The sequence below is a fragment of the Gorilla gorilla genome, chromosome 7 (genome assembly GCF_029281585.2).
Source record: "Gorilla gorilla gorilla isolate KB3781 chromosome 7, NHGRI_mGorGor1-v2.1_pri, whole genome shotgun sequence".
In the NCBI taxonomy this organism is placed as follows: domain Eukaryota; kingdom Metazoa; phylum Chordata; class Mammalia; order Primates; family Hominidae; genus Gorilla; species Gorilla gorilla.
In genome coordinates, this window is record NC_073231.2 from 6,972,396 (window position 1) to 6,986,244 (window position 13,849).

Sequence of the window (13,849 nt, forward strand, 5' to 3'; positions counted from 1 at the left end):
GCTGCTTCCTGCGCACCGTGGGCTTTGCCTAATTCATACTGTATAAGCGTGCAGTGATGAATATGCATTGTTTCTTGGTGAGCACAGGATGGGCCCACAGAGGAACACTAATTCTTGTTCTCTAATTTGTGGTGTGCTCTTAAGAGAGAGCATTCAACACATTCCACACCTTGGATTATATCCTTTTCCAAAAATAGCTTTAAAAAATACCTTTTGCTGAAAGCATCCTACATTCTCTTTTTATATATAAAGAAAGTAAAAATCTGAGCCTTTATGGTATTCTGCAATATTTTATGTAGAACTTTGTACTGTTATTTTCAACGTTCAAATAACGGGAGGAAATTTACACCTGGACTCCACAGTCTCCCATGACTTGTGGAGAAGGGATTTGTAGCAAATCAATCTACGACCAGAAGATAGATATGTGTACTTTTTCCTCAATTCGAGAAGCAACATCAATCTACTGTCAGCAGCAATGGAAAAACAATGCAGAGAAAGATTATGGAAGACAAAGCCAGAGGAGAACAGGGGCTGGAATATTCTGCTAGGGGTGGCAACTCCGACGTGGGATTAATTAATGCAGTGAGAGAAAGACAGTGTTTAGTTTTTAGGCTGGCATCCCCCGGTGAAAGCAATTTTGTATGGGATTTAGCATTGTCATCAGACTTCTTAAGCCCTGCAGCGGAATTAATAACATATTAGGGGATTCTTCTGTAGTTTTTGCCTCAAATTTTTTTTTTTTTTTTTTTAGGTGAGTTTCAGGCTCCTTCCATTCTAATGAAGGCATTAAGAATTCTCTTGGGAGCATTATAAGTTAGAACTGAAACTTACGCAAATATTTTTCCCCGTAGCAGTTTGGGCGTACTACCGTCTCTAGCTTCCAGTCTTTGCTCTCTGAAATGAATGTTTCAACAGCTTCATGCCAGTCTGGTCGCCACAAAACCCTAAATTGTGTGTAATATTTTATGCTAGTGATCACTTGCATGCAACACAAATAAGACTGTTAGGCTCATAAAGTAGTTCAGCTGACATATTTCAAAGGAAACTCTTTTAAAATAAAACCTTTCTTAAGGTTAAAAATGCATTTTTCATAGTACAGAAAAATAAACAATAACTCTGAATGTTATTATTGTTGACTTTAAAAAATCATACATTTTTGTCTTTGATTTTTATCATGCTCTTATTTGAATATGACAATATTTTCTTGATTAGTCTTGGCACCCTTATCAAGCATCATTTGACCATATATGCAAGGGTCTATTTCTGAGCTCTTTCTTCTCTTCCTTTGGCCTATATGTCTATCTTTTTGTCAGTAACCACAGTGTTTGATTACTATAGCTCTGTAGTAAATTTTGAAAGAAGGAAGTGAGTCCTTCAACTATGTTCTTCTTTTTCAAAATTATTTTGAGCTGAGCACAGTGGCTCACTCTGTGGGAGGCCAAGGTGGGGAGATCACTTGAGCCAAGGAGTTCTAGACCAGCCAGGGGAATAAAGGAAGACCCCGTCTTTACAAAAACAAAAAAAAAATGTTGGCTATTCAGGATCCCTTAAGACTTCACACAAATTTTAGGATAATTCATTTCTATTTCTGCAAAAAAATGCTGTTGAGATTTGTACAGAGATTGCACTAAATTTGATCTTTCTTGGTAGTATTGGCATCTTAACAATAGTCTTTAAATTCATGAAAATGAGATTTTTTTTCCCATTAATTGTGTGTCTTCTTTATTTTCTTTCAGCAATATTTTGTAGTTGTGGCTGTGATATTTTTAGAAGTTGATTGACAATGATGAGATGCACGTGTTTTAAACTAAGAAGAAACCAGCTCAGTTGTGCTGTCACTAACATTTTAAGCTTTGGCTTTTTTTATTTGCAGAGTTGATAATGTGTTTTTCAAAGGATTATAAAAAAGATAAAACGAGATAGTTTCGAGTAAGTACTTATCATACACAACTTGACAAATAAGTAAACTGTTGTTGTATAATAATTGTTGATATATTTGTTGTTGCCACCAGTAATTAGAATTTTAGTTATTTTGGTTACTAGAGCAAGATTGAGCAAGATTAAGGGCAACTTTTTGTTTATTATTTACGTAGAGGAGACAGTAGCATAAATGTATCAAACAATTTGAAATACAGTTTTATAAAAATAATCAAAATATCAGTTTTTTAAAATTCTGACTGAAAGTAAAGAGATTAAGACACCAACATATATCACTGTGAATTCAAACAAGAACACGCACTTTCTTTAGGCCTATTTATCATAATTACTCAGGAAAGTTCAAGAGAATAAACAGTGAATATGGCACTAAAGCAGAAGTTTCATTTAAACATAATAATATTTTAGACAAAGTCCAAATGAGAAATAATACATGTTTCCTTTTTACTTCCAGCAAGTCAGGTAACCTCTTAGAGATCTATACTCTCCTTGATAATATTTTATAGATCATAGATTCAAATTTTTGTCATTTATTTATAGTCTACTACCATTCCATGTTTCCGTCTTGGAATTCTTAGAACCAATCTTTTAAGAGAACATGATTTCCTTAAGAAATGGTGAAAAGCAGTATGTAATATACTGTATGTCTTTGCTGACTGCATTGCAAATGAGTAACACAGAGTTACACTGAAGAGGTTTTTGAAGAGACAATCCATGCAATTTTAACTGAAATAAATATCTCAGTGTTAAAAAAAACAATATGCAGTTTGTTTCCTACATATTTTTAATAATACCCACTTCAGTACTCTTGGCCAGATTGCAGATATATACATACATTTCATGTGTGTATTTTTAACTTCGGTAAACTACTAAATTTATAAAGAAATGCCAGTCTGATTTCCTATTATCAATATAAAAATGTAAAGTTTATATATAATGATCAAAATAGCCATTTGTTTCTTCTAAGGGAAAATGTGACAATTAATTCTTAATATAAATTTTCCCAATGACTTATATACAGATAAATAAAATTTATTTAAGATTTAAAATTAGTACTGCCCTCCTTACCCCAGGATTTCCATGCACCTGTTATAAAAGAGTTCAGAAAGGGAAAATTGGATAAGTGTTTTACCCTTGAAAATTGACAGAATTAATTAAGGGAAAAGGAAAATCAGGCATCCAGTTTTGGATTGAACCGTGTCCCTCAAAAAGATATGCTGAAGTCCTAATTTCTGGTACCTGTGTATGTGACTTTATTTGGAAATTGGGTTTTTGCAGATGTAATCAAGTTAAGATGAGGTCATTCTGGAGCAGGCTGGGCCTTAACTCCAATCACTGGTGTCCTTATGAGAAGAGATACATAGACAGCCGGAGAGTGCACCTGGTGATGATGGCAGAGCCTGGAGTGATGCATCTACAAACAAATGAATGTCAGGAAATGCAGGCAAGAACCAGACAATTGGAGAGAGGCTGGGGCAGCTTCTCTCCCAAAGCCCTCACACAGGAACCACACCTGTTGACATGGTTTGCATCTGTGTCCCCACCCAAATCTCATGTCAAATTGTAATCCCCAGTGTTGGAGGAGGGGCCTGGCGGGAGGTAACTGGATCATGGGGGTGGATTTCCCCCTTGCTGTTCTCATGATAGTGAGTTATCATGAGATCTGGTTGTTTAAAAGTGTGTGGCACCTCCCCACTTGCTCTCTACCTCCTGGTCCGGCCCTGGAAGATATGCCTGCTCCCTCTTCACCTTCCACCATGATTGTAAGTTTCCTGAGGCCTCCCCAGCCATGCCTCCTATACGGCCTGTGAAACCATGAGCCAACTTAAACCTCTTTTCTATATAAGTTACTCAGTCTCATGTAGTTCTTTACAGCAATGTGAGAGCAGGCTAATGCACCTGCCCACACTTTGAATAGGGGCTTCTAGCCTCCAGGACTGTGAGAGAATAAACATTTGTTGTTTTCAACTCACCTAGTTTTTGTTATTTTATTATAGCAGCTCTGGGAAAGCAATACACATAGAATCAGAGTGGAGGAAATCTTAGAATAACTAACCAAAGAGAAAAAGAGCAGGTTAGGCTCCAGAGACCCCAAACTCAGAGGCCCCTGTGGATCTAGCAGACTTGCTGGCACCTGATAAGCGAAAATTTATCATGGTTTTCTTAACACAGTGGGAAAAAAGGCCAATGGCATCATCAAATCCGGCTTCCTAGCTTAGCAACATCAGTGAAATCGCATCACCTTTGACAACTCCAGCGAAACACATTATTTTATTACACGGATTGAGGAATGGTGAGACAATCATTGAAACAGGCCTTGCATCAAGTCACATAATTCATCACTGCAGACTGTGGGAGGAGCAGGGGTCTTCCTTGCAAAATTGTATGGTACTGGTAGTGTCAAGTACTGTCATTAAAAATAATGGTGGCAAAAAATGGGTCAATTTCAGAACAATAACTTAACATAAGGTCATGGATGATTTCAGCGATCATCTATAATTGCACACAACTTTTCTAATCCCTTGAATATATATTATCATCTTTGATTCTCACGGTGGACCTGCAGAAGAGAAAAACTATACTAATCCCTGTTTTACAATGAATTTGAATCACAGGTTAGGAGGCTAATACAGGTATATGAAGTTATTGTAACGGCAATTAAAACTACTAACATCTATTTCTGATTCAGTTATGCAGGAACATGATGAATTATCAAAATGTAGCATTTTCCCCAAATCTGCTCCTTTAAAAATTTACCAACTAAGCTTATTCTTTTCACATTAAATTCACATATACATATAAGAATATTTGTGTGTATATATGAACATAATTATGTATATATGCATGTATATACAAGTACATACACATGTATATGTACTTTTGAAGGTACCATGTAAAGTGTGTTCAATTTGATTATCTCATATGTTTATCTTGGTTCTTTGCATCAAAATAAAATCTAATTGCTTTTGCCATTATATTGTTCTCTATTCCTCTGGGGACTACACAACTTTTTCATAAAGATTCTATTTCTGTTCCTGAGATGTAGTAATGTGTTCATGTATTCAGCATTCTATTTGATGGTTTCATTTGTATTTCTCCTTTACTGGCATTGGAGGTTAGCCCTGTCCGTTTACACTTGGGTTGGCATGGAGCTCACAGAAAAAAGACTCTCCCAGCACAGAGGGACCTCTGGTGGCCCCACAGCCCCTCATCTGTGTCCCTGTGGCCGGCAGGCAGCCCTTACCCATTTCAGCTGCCTCCATGGTGTTTACTCTGAAGGAGTCAGAGTAAGTTGTGCTTGTGTTCATCATGTGGAATGCTAATGTCTTTAATGCCAATGAGTGTCGCCATGTAAGGTCCTTCTGTCAACACCACATATTAATGCAAACATGGTGCCCATGGAAGTGAGGGCAAGAGACTGTGCAGGGCAGATCTCATTCACAAAGGGTGGTGCTTAGCATCTGAGTACAAGCCAAGATCCATCCATGAGAGAAGACAAGAGGTGAGATTAGAAGGAAGGAAATAACCAGGCCCATCAGAGAGGTTTTGAAAATTGTCCCACAACTGACTTGAATAGAAATAAAAGATACATGAATTTACCTTTCTACTAATGTCTGTTATTTTATAATATTCTACTTTTCCTGATTGGAGCATATGAAACTATCCAAATTCAAGCATTATAAAATTTAAAAGATGGGTTATGTAAAAGTCAAAATCTTCCAGATTGCTGTAGCACCCTAGAAAGAATTATTATCTAACATTTTCAATATATATTTAATTTTTTTCTTGTACACTTACAGGTATATACTATATTTTTTGATAAAAAGTAGATCATATCTCATACACTGTGGGGCAAAATGTTATTTTCTTTTAGCTATTTTACTTGCACATGATTTCATGTTAGGAAATATAGCTGTCCATAATTCTTTTTAAGCAGAATACGGTAGTTTTTTTGTAAGAATATGCTTATAATTTATTACATTTTATTAAAATTTTTCTGATTAATATTTGAATTATTTCTAACATGTCACTAATTTAAACAGTGCTGCATTTTGATATATATAATTTAGACACTTAAGAAAATATTTCTAGAGGATAAATTCCTGGAAACAGAAATGTCAGGTTATACAGCAGATACTTTTAAGGTTTTACGAGACATTACCAAAATGCTTTCTAAAATGTAGTATCAATTCATTCTTCCTTTAAGATTGTAGAACAGTGCCTGTTTCTCAACAGCTTTCCAGCAAGGATACCACCATTTCTATAGTTAAAAAAAATTAATAGTCCAGAAGCGATACATTTATTATTAAGTTATCAATTCTGTAAATTTTAGTAAGCTTGGGCATGCATTAATAAGTTAATGAGGCTCCATTCTTTTGCAGTGAATTGCCTATTCATATCATTGCCAATATATTATAATACTGTACTCTTGCCAGAGATCCACATGTGATTTTGTTAACAAGATTTCATAGGCAGTAGAATGAACCTTCTATGTGTTCACAAAGTATATAACACAGAACTGGCCAATACGAGATCTGCAATAATTATACTCAATAATTGTTGTAGGTTTAATAATAAGTAAATATAAAGATTTTTCTAATGGCCCTCTAACTTTCCTTATAGTTGCTATATTGTTTTGTAAAAGTACTAACTATAGAATTTTGCCACTGTTTATTTCCAGAAGAACTTTATTTCCTTTATAAAAACTATTCTATATTCTAGTCTTTGCTTTAACCAACACAATTGTCTGAAGTTTGCAGAGTGCTATACAGATATATACTTACTAACATGAAAATTATCCCTAAAAGGGTCAAAGTTAAGTATTATTGACGTAGTTTGCATATTTGTGCCCCAAAATCTCATGTTGAATTGTAGTCCTCAGTGTTGGAGTTGGGGCCTGGTGGGAGGTAATTCGATCACAGAGGTGGATTTCTCATGAATGGTTTAGTGCCATTTCCTTGGTGCTGTCCTCAGGAGAGTGAGTGAGTGCTCTTGAGATCTGGCCATTTAAAAGAGTGTGGCACCTCCCTCTCTCTCACTTATTCCTGCTCTGGCCATATGACTGTCTGTTCCCCATTCGCCTTCTGCCATGACTGGAAGCTTCCTGAGGCCTCCCCAGAAGCCTACCAGATGCTTATACCATGCTTCCCACACAGCCTGTGGAACCATGAACCAATTAAACTTTGTTTCTTTATAAATTACCCAGTCTCGGGTATTTCTTTATAGCAATGCAAGCACAGCCTAATACAATTTCCTAGCACAATTCTCCCTCCTGTGACAAGATAATTATGTTCTAAAGGATAAAGTCTAGGTTTGTTCCAGGCCCTGGTCACCCATCTGGGTCATCCCTATGTTATAGGACAAATCTGCTCTTTATGTCTTTAAATGTCTTTCTAATATGTTTTTTATTATTCTCAAAATGTGTGTCTGACACACACAAATCTTTAATGGATGGATCATCTTGCATTATGTACAAAAGTGTAATCACTGAAGTGAACAGCTGTCATCAAAGAGTTTCCATGTTCCAGCACACACGCTGTCCATTTAAAGACCCCTCTGTCCCAAGGGCTATGCCTAGAAATACATTTAAGGATTGGCTATTCCCTAGAGTCACTGCAGAACAAAAACCCTATCAGCACTGGAGCCCAGCCTGGTTGGGAATTGATTTCAGTTATATCATAACTAGATTCCTCAAAGCACAAAAATGTTCAGAAGCTTAAAAATTTTCTCAATATGTTAGTTACAATTTTTTTAATTTTATATTTGCTTTCCAGAGTCTGAAAGGAATGTTAAATTTTTCTAGGAATTAGTACAACTATTGCTTACAAGCTATTTTAAAAAGCTGTATTTCCTCAATTTCTTGGGCTTGAGTTTTGTCTAGAAATTACAGTGAGAAAACTGCGAGTCCTTGTGTGCAGCAGTTGGCCCTTTCAAGGAGTCTGCAGTTTGCAAGGACGACCATCCTGCTGCGGAGACCAACAACAGCAAAATTAACACACACAGAGAAGAGCAGGGTAAAGTGGAGTCTTCAAAGCATTTGTATTTGCAGGATGTAACTGAGGAAGAGTTAACTCCATAAGATAAGATAGCAGTTATCAAATCCTCGAAGAACTGGTCTGTTAGATAGGGATTCTATTCACTCTGAATCACTCAATCAGCTGGAACCAGAACAAGAGAGTGAGAGCAACTGAGAGATGATTTGAGTTTCATATTAGGAAGCACTGGACAGCAGTGATCTCGCAGATGGTATCATTGGCTTCAAAAGGTTCTCAGTCCTGTGTCTCTGCAGGTATTCAAGCTGAATGGCCTTTGGGAAGAGATACTATTGGGAAGGATTGAGTGTCAGATAAGATGGACTCACTGAATGCCTTAAGAACATGCCAGTCATTTTAAGGGGAGAAAGTGCAGTAAAATGGAGGATCCTGTGGAAAGGGCTATGTCCTACATTCTTTAACATACACTCAAAAGCAAAAACACACACTGATGTCTACCTCAGTGCTGAAGGACAAAACCACACAGTGAAATCAAAGCACACCTATCACAAACCACACGTTACTCTCAGAGGCAGGGGCTGCTCCCTACCTCCTATCCCACGTACTGTGTGCATGGCATTGAAGAAGAGGGGGTTCAAGTGTCAGGAATATGAAAATAAGAAACCGGAAAATACTGGACAAATTGAAACAAAAAGCGTTTTCATTGATTTTTTTAATATTGTGGGGGATGCTATATTCCTGAGCAATTTATACTGCATTCAACTAGGCTTTTTCAGTTTAGAAACAGCGTCACAAGAGGTGATAAACAGCAAAGCATAAAACACCATGAGAAGAGCTATAATTCAGCACCTAAGAGGTTGGTGAACCAACAGGAAGACAACTGTCATCCTGTGAAATCTTCTGATACAGGCAGTGAGCGCAGAGTGGGACGATTAGCAATGGCAATAGCAGCAACAGCGGCCACAGCTGGACTGCAGGTCCTGGCAATGCACACACCTAGGACAGTGTTGTCTGGGACACCAAGGCCTGCTCAGGAGGCTGAGTGGCAGCATCGGTCAGCGGGGGGAACAGTGCAGAGGAAGAGAATGCGGATAAAGGAGTATGAGTTTAGCAAACTGATGCAGGCACAGAAAACCAACGACCACATCTTGTCACTAATAAGTGGGAGCTAAATGAGGGGGTAACATGGACACAGGAAGGGGAAAAACAGACACAGGGGCCTACTGGAGATTGGAGGGTGGGAGGAGGGAGAGGTCAGAAAAAAGTAGCTAATGGGAACCAGGCTTAATACCTGGGTGATTAAATAATCTTTACGACAAACCCCCATGACATGGATTTACCTGTATAACAAATCTGCGCATGTACCCCTGAACTTAAGGTAAAAGTTAAAAAAAAAAACAGAGAAAGCTGCTGCTAGATACCTAGACTGTAAAGGCAAAAATGGAAACTAGGCATGTGTCTGCAGAATGTGCATAACTATTCACCCATGGGGCCGGTGCATGACGGGTCAAGGATTCATTTAGCCATGCTGTGTGCATGCATGTGGGGATGCATGTAACATAGATAAAAGTATTTCTTTTTCTTTTCTTTCTTTCATTTTTTTTTTTTTTGAGACAGAGTCTCACTCTGTTGCCCAGGCTTCAGGCTGAAGTACAGTGGTGTCATCTCAGCTCACTGCAACCTCCACCTTCTGTGTTCAAGTGATTCTCCTGCCTCAGCCCCCTGAGTAGCTGGGACTACAGATGTGCACCACCAAGTTTTGCCATGTTGGCCAGGTTGGTCTTGAACTCCTGACCTCAGGTGATCCTCCCACCTCGGCCTCCTAAAGTGTGGGATTACAGGTGTAAGCCACCACATCTGGCTGGATAAAAGTATTTCTTAAAGAATCTGGTTCTTTCAAATATACAAGTTCCTTCAGAAGTCAGGCTCTCAATTTTTTCTTCTGCATATCCTTGCCTTTCTCAGCCCAAAACTGCAGCACCTCACCGCCTTCCATTCTGCCTCTACTTCCTCCATTTGTCTGTGAGCATCAGACCTCACATTAGTCTTACCCATTGGACACTATGACTGCCTAACTCCCCCGAATGGGAATCCCTCCACTCGTCTTCAGCGCCATTCCAACGTCCCACCCTGACAGCCACCTCCTCTCTCTTCGCAGACTCAGACATCTCACATCCAAGCACTCTGCTCCCTTGCAGCAATCTCCTCGTTTCTTACTTACACACTCCACATCCCATCAGTGAAATTCCTGCACTCGTTTGAGTCTTCTCTCATCTCTCTGCAAACCTCTCAAGATCTCACTGTCTCCCAGCCTCAAGTTTCCCCTTAATCCTCTGAGATTCCACTGTCCATCATGAAAGTTTTTCTCTTGCAGAGAACCTTCCTTGCCTCCCCTCTCCGTATTTCTCTGTGGTAGTAGCCTGGCAAGGCCCTCGCTGCTGAAATGCAATGCTACCTTCTGCAGCCCCGCCCTCGACACCGTATCTTCTTCAGAGACTGCTCCATTTTTGTCCTCCTTCACATCAAAACTTACTTTAAAAGTTACTTTTAGGCCAGTCACTGTGACTCACAACCTGTAATCCCAGCACTTTGGGAGGCTGAGGTGGGAGGCCTGCTTGAAGCCACAAATTTGAGACCAGCCTGGGCTACAGAGTGACACCACCTCTCTATATATAAAAATAAAAAATAAAAACAACTTATTTTTAAGGTCTGTTTTTCTTATGCCATATTCTCTCCTCAATCCACTCAAAGCTGGCTTCACTTCTCACTGTTCCAGTTCCAAAGAGAATAAATCTGCCAGGGTCTGCAGACACCTCCTCTATATCTTCAAATCAAACAGTCACGTCTGCCGTTACAGCGGACATCAGGGACGCATATTCCACAGGACTCACCACTCTGCTTGGCGAGTGTTTTCCTTTCACTGACTTTCTTTTTATCTTTCTCCATTGTCTGTCAAAGGTCCTGCCTGATCACGCAATAGTTAAATGCTGTGGCTCTCACAGGGACCTGTTTGAGGTCCTTTTCCCCTCTGACACACACATTATCTGCAGTTGATCTATCCAGTTTAATAATTTTAAATGCCACATATTTGTAATGACTCTCTGAAGTCCAGGTTGACCTCTCCTTATCCTTATCTAATGAGAATCTCAAACTTTGCAGCTCAAAACAAAGTCTTCATTTTCATTCATCCTGAATCCTACACCATTTCATTCTCCCCCAGATCTGTAAATGTCACCATTAGGAATTCAATTGCCTAAGCCCAAAATAAGAGTTATCTTTGATTCGTCTTTCCATTTCCTCATATTCAATTAATTGATTCTTGTCCATTCCATCTACAAAACATTTCCAGATATGTCTAATTTTTTGAACTCCACACTGCTCCAAATCCTCATAATCTATCTTAAATTAATATAGCAGTGTTCGAAATTATCTCTTTTCTTCTTTATGTCTCTCTTGGAAATCTTCTACTCAAGCAAACAGTCAGAATAATTTTCCTTTTTTTTTTTTTTTTTTTTGAGACAGGATCTTGTTCTGTCGCCAAGGTTGGAGTGCAGTGGCACGATCTCAGTTCACTGCAACCTCTGCCTCTTGGATTCAAACAATTCTTGTGCCTCAGCCACCAAACAAGCTGGGACAAGCCACCATGCCTCGCTAGAGTTTGTATTTTTGGTAGAGACGGGGTTCCACCATGTTGGCCAGGCTTGTATCGAACTCCTGAGCTCAGGTCATCCACTCACCTCTACCTCCTTTAATGCTGGGATTACAGGCATGAGCCACCACACCCAACCCCAAAAATCATTTTTAAATGGTGTCAAACCTTGTTTAGAATATGCTAAAGACTTAAAATAAAACTCAAAATTCTTGGCCTGGATTAGGAAAACCAGAGCAATAAAAATAAACTTAAAAATCTGACCTCATCTTAAAACATCCTCCCTTTTCACTCACTGCACTCCCAGACAAGCAAGCTTGTTGCTACAGTGTGTATATAATACGCATACACATAACACCACATGTGTTCACATGAGCTCCTCCCTCAGCCGGAGACACTGGCTTTCCTTGAGTAGATCATTCCTTCCATCACTCGGATACTTCTGAGAGAGATTCTCAGACCATCCAACCTGAAGAAACCATTCGATCATATTTTTACTATTGGTTTATTAGCTTACTGCATTACTTTTAACGGCAAAAACCTCAATAAATTTTGCACCAAGCTAATACATCATCTCTCCCATCTATTTTAATTTCTGATATAAAAGGAGGTCCTCTCTCAGGTCATAATTGAAAAACTTTTTTCAAATGCGTCTCCTAGAAACTCCTAACAGCAGTAAACAACTCAAGGAAAACTGTTATAGATTGCAGATCATTTAAACTACTTGGGAAAGAAAGACTCCCATATTTTTTCCTTCCTTCGCTTTTTTCTTGGGTACTCATTGTCAAGGATGAAATGTTCCATTTAGCTTTTAAGTGAAAGCCTTTAGGCATTCATTCAATTATTTTTAAACAAACTTGACTCCTTATGTATTATGTACCAAGCACTGTTTATGTCAACAAAACAGACAAGGATCCTGGCGTCAGGGAGCTTCCACTTTAGTCTGAGAAGCAGATAAGAAGCAAGCCAAGACAATGTTGAATTTTTATACTAAAAAAAAAAAATGCTCTGTCGGACCTCTCATTCTCTAATATACACAACCTTGTGATTGACAAGTTTCCCACAGAATATGTTTTATCCAGTTGGGTAAGATAAGAAAATCATTATTGTCAGGATGAAACTAAGAGGATCCACATTTTACTGTATTATCATGGTCTGAATCAGCAGCAAAATTAAATATGCAACTCCCCAAACTATGCCTCTCATCGCCAGTGTACTACATAAGAAAGACAAGAACCCAGTTATGTTCAATATCTTCTATGTCTAGAATGCTGTTTAGATAATGTTTTAACTAGGCAATATATTACTTTTATGAGGCAACTAAATTCTCACAGCCACTGAATAAGCTACTTTTAGTCTAATAATCCACAATTGAATGTGGTTTTTTGCAGAAGTTAAAAGGTTTAAACACACCAAGGAATTTTAATTAAAGCATAACAAGGGTCAAGTGCCACCTACAAGGGCAATAGGACCTGTGTGAGAGGGATGAGGGTGGGTGCATTGGGTTCATCACCTTCATCACTTCACAGGTGCCCATAATTTTGTGCTTCGTAGGCAGAATTGCATAACATGTTTACATCAACTTTGTAAAACCGACGGTAATACCCAATGTAACAGATGAAGAAAAGAAGAGAGACTGCATGAGTTCCTCAAGTCTATATTGGGTGGCTCCATAATACAATCTGGCTGTTGTCCTTAAAGAAGATGGTGAAGTGGCATCATCTCACACCAAGAAGATTAAGGACACAGACACACACTAGGAGTGAGTCTAGGAGTGGAGGTTTAATCTGCAAAAGACAGAGAAAGGAGAGAAGCTCTCTCTCTCTTGTGAGAGGTTGGTTGCACCAGGTGTGATGTTTACATAGCACGTGGGCAAGGCTGGTCACCCCACCCTAATCTTATTATGCAAATGGGGTCTTTGCCTGACTGGCACCATATTGTCTTCCTACTGTACACATGGTTTGGCAAAGAGATGGGAAGATGGAGCCACCATTTTGAACATGCCTAGTCCCAGGTAGCCTTTCCTTATTGGCACAACTGCTGGCATTTGCCTGTAAAAGCTCCCAGCTTGCTTGTCTATGTCTGTAGCTCAATTTTAAAAGCTGCTCTTTGTTAGAAAAGAAAATGATTTGGGGGCTACTTTTCATTAAAAGGAAAACCTTACCTAGGACTCCTGTATCCTCACTATCTGCCTAACTGATTTCTTCTTAACTCCTATATCAATGGCAATATGTAGTCAGAGACACTCATGAAGGCAAAGATTGGAGTGGTG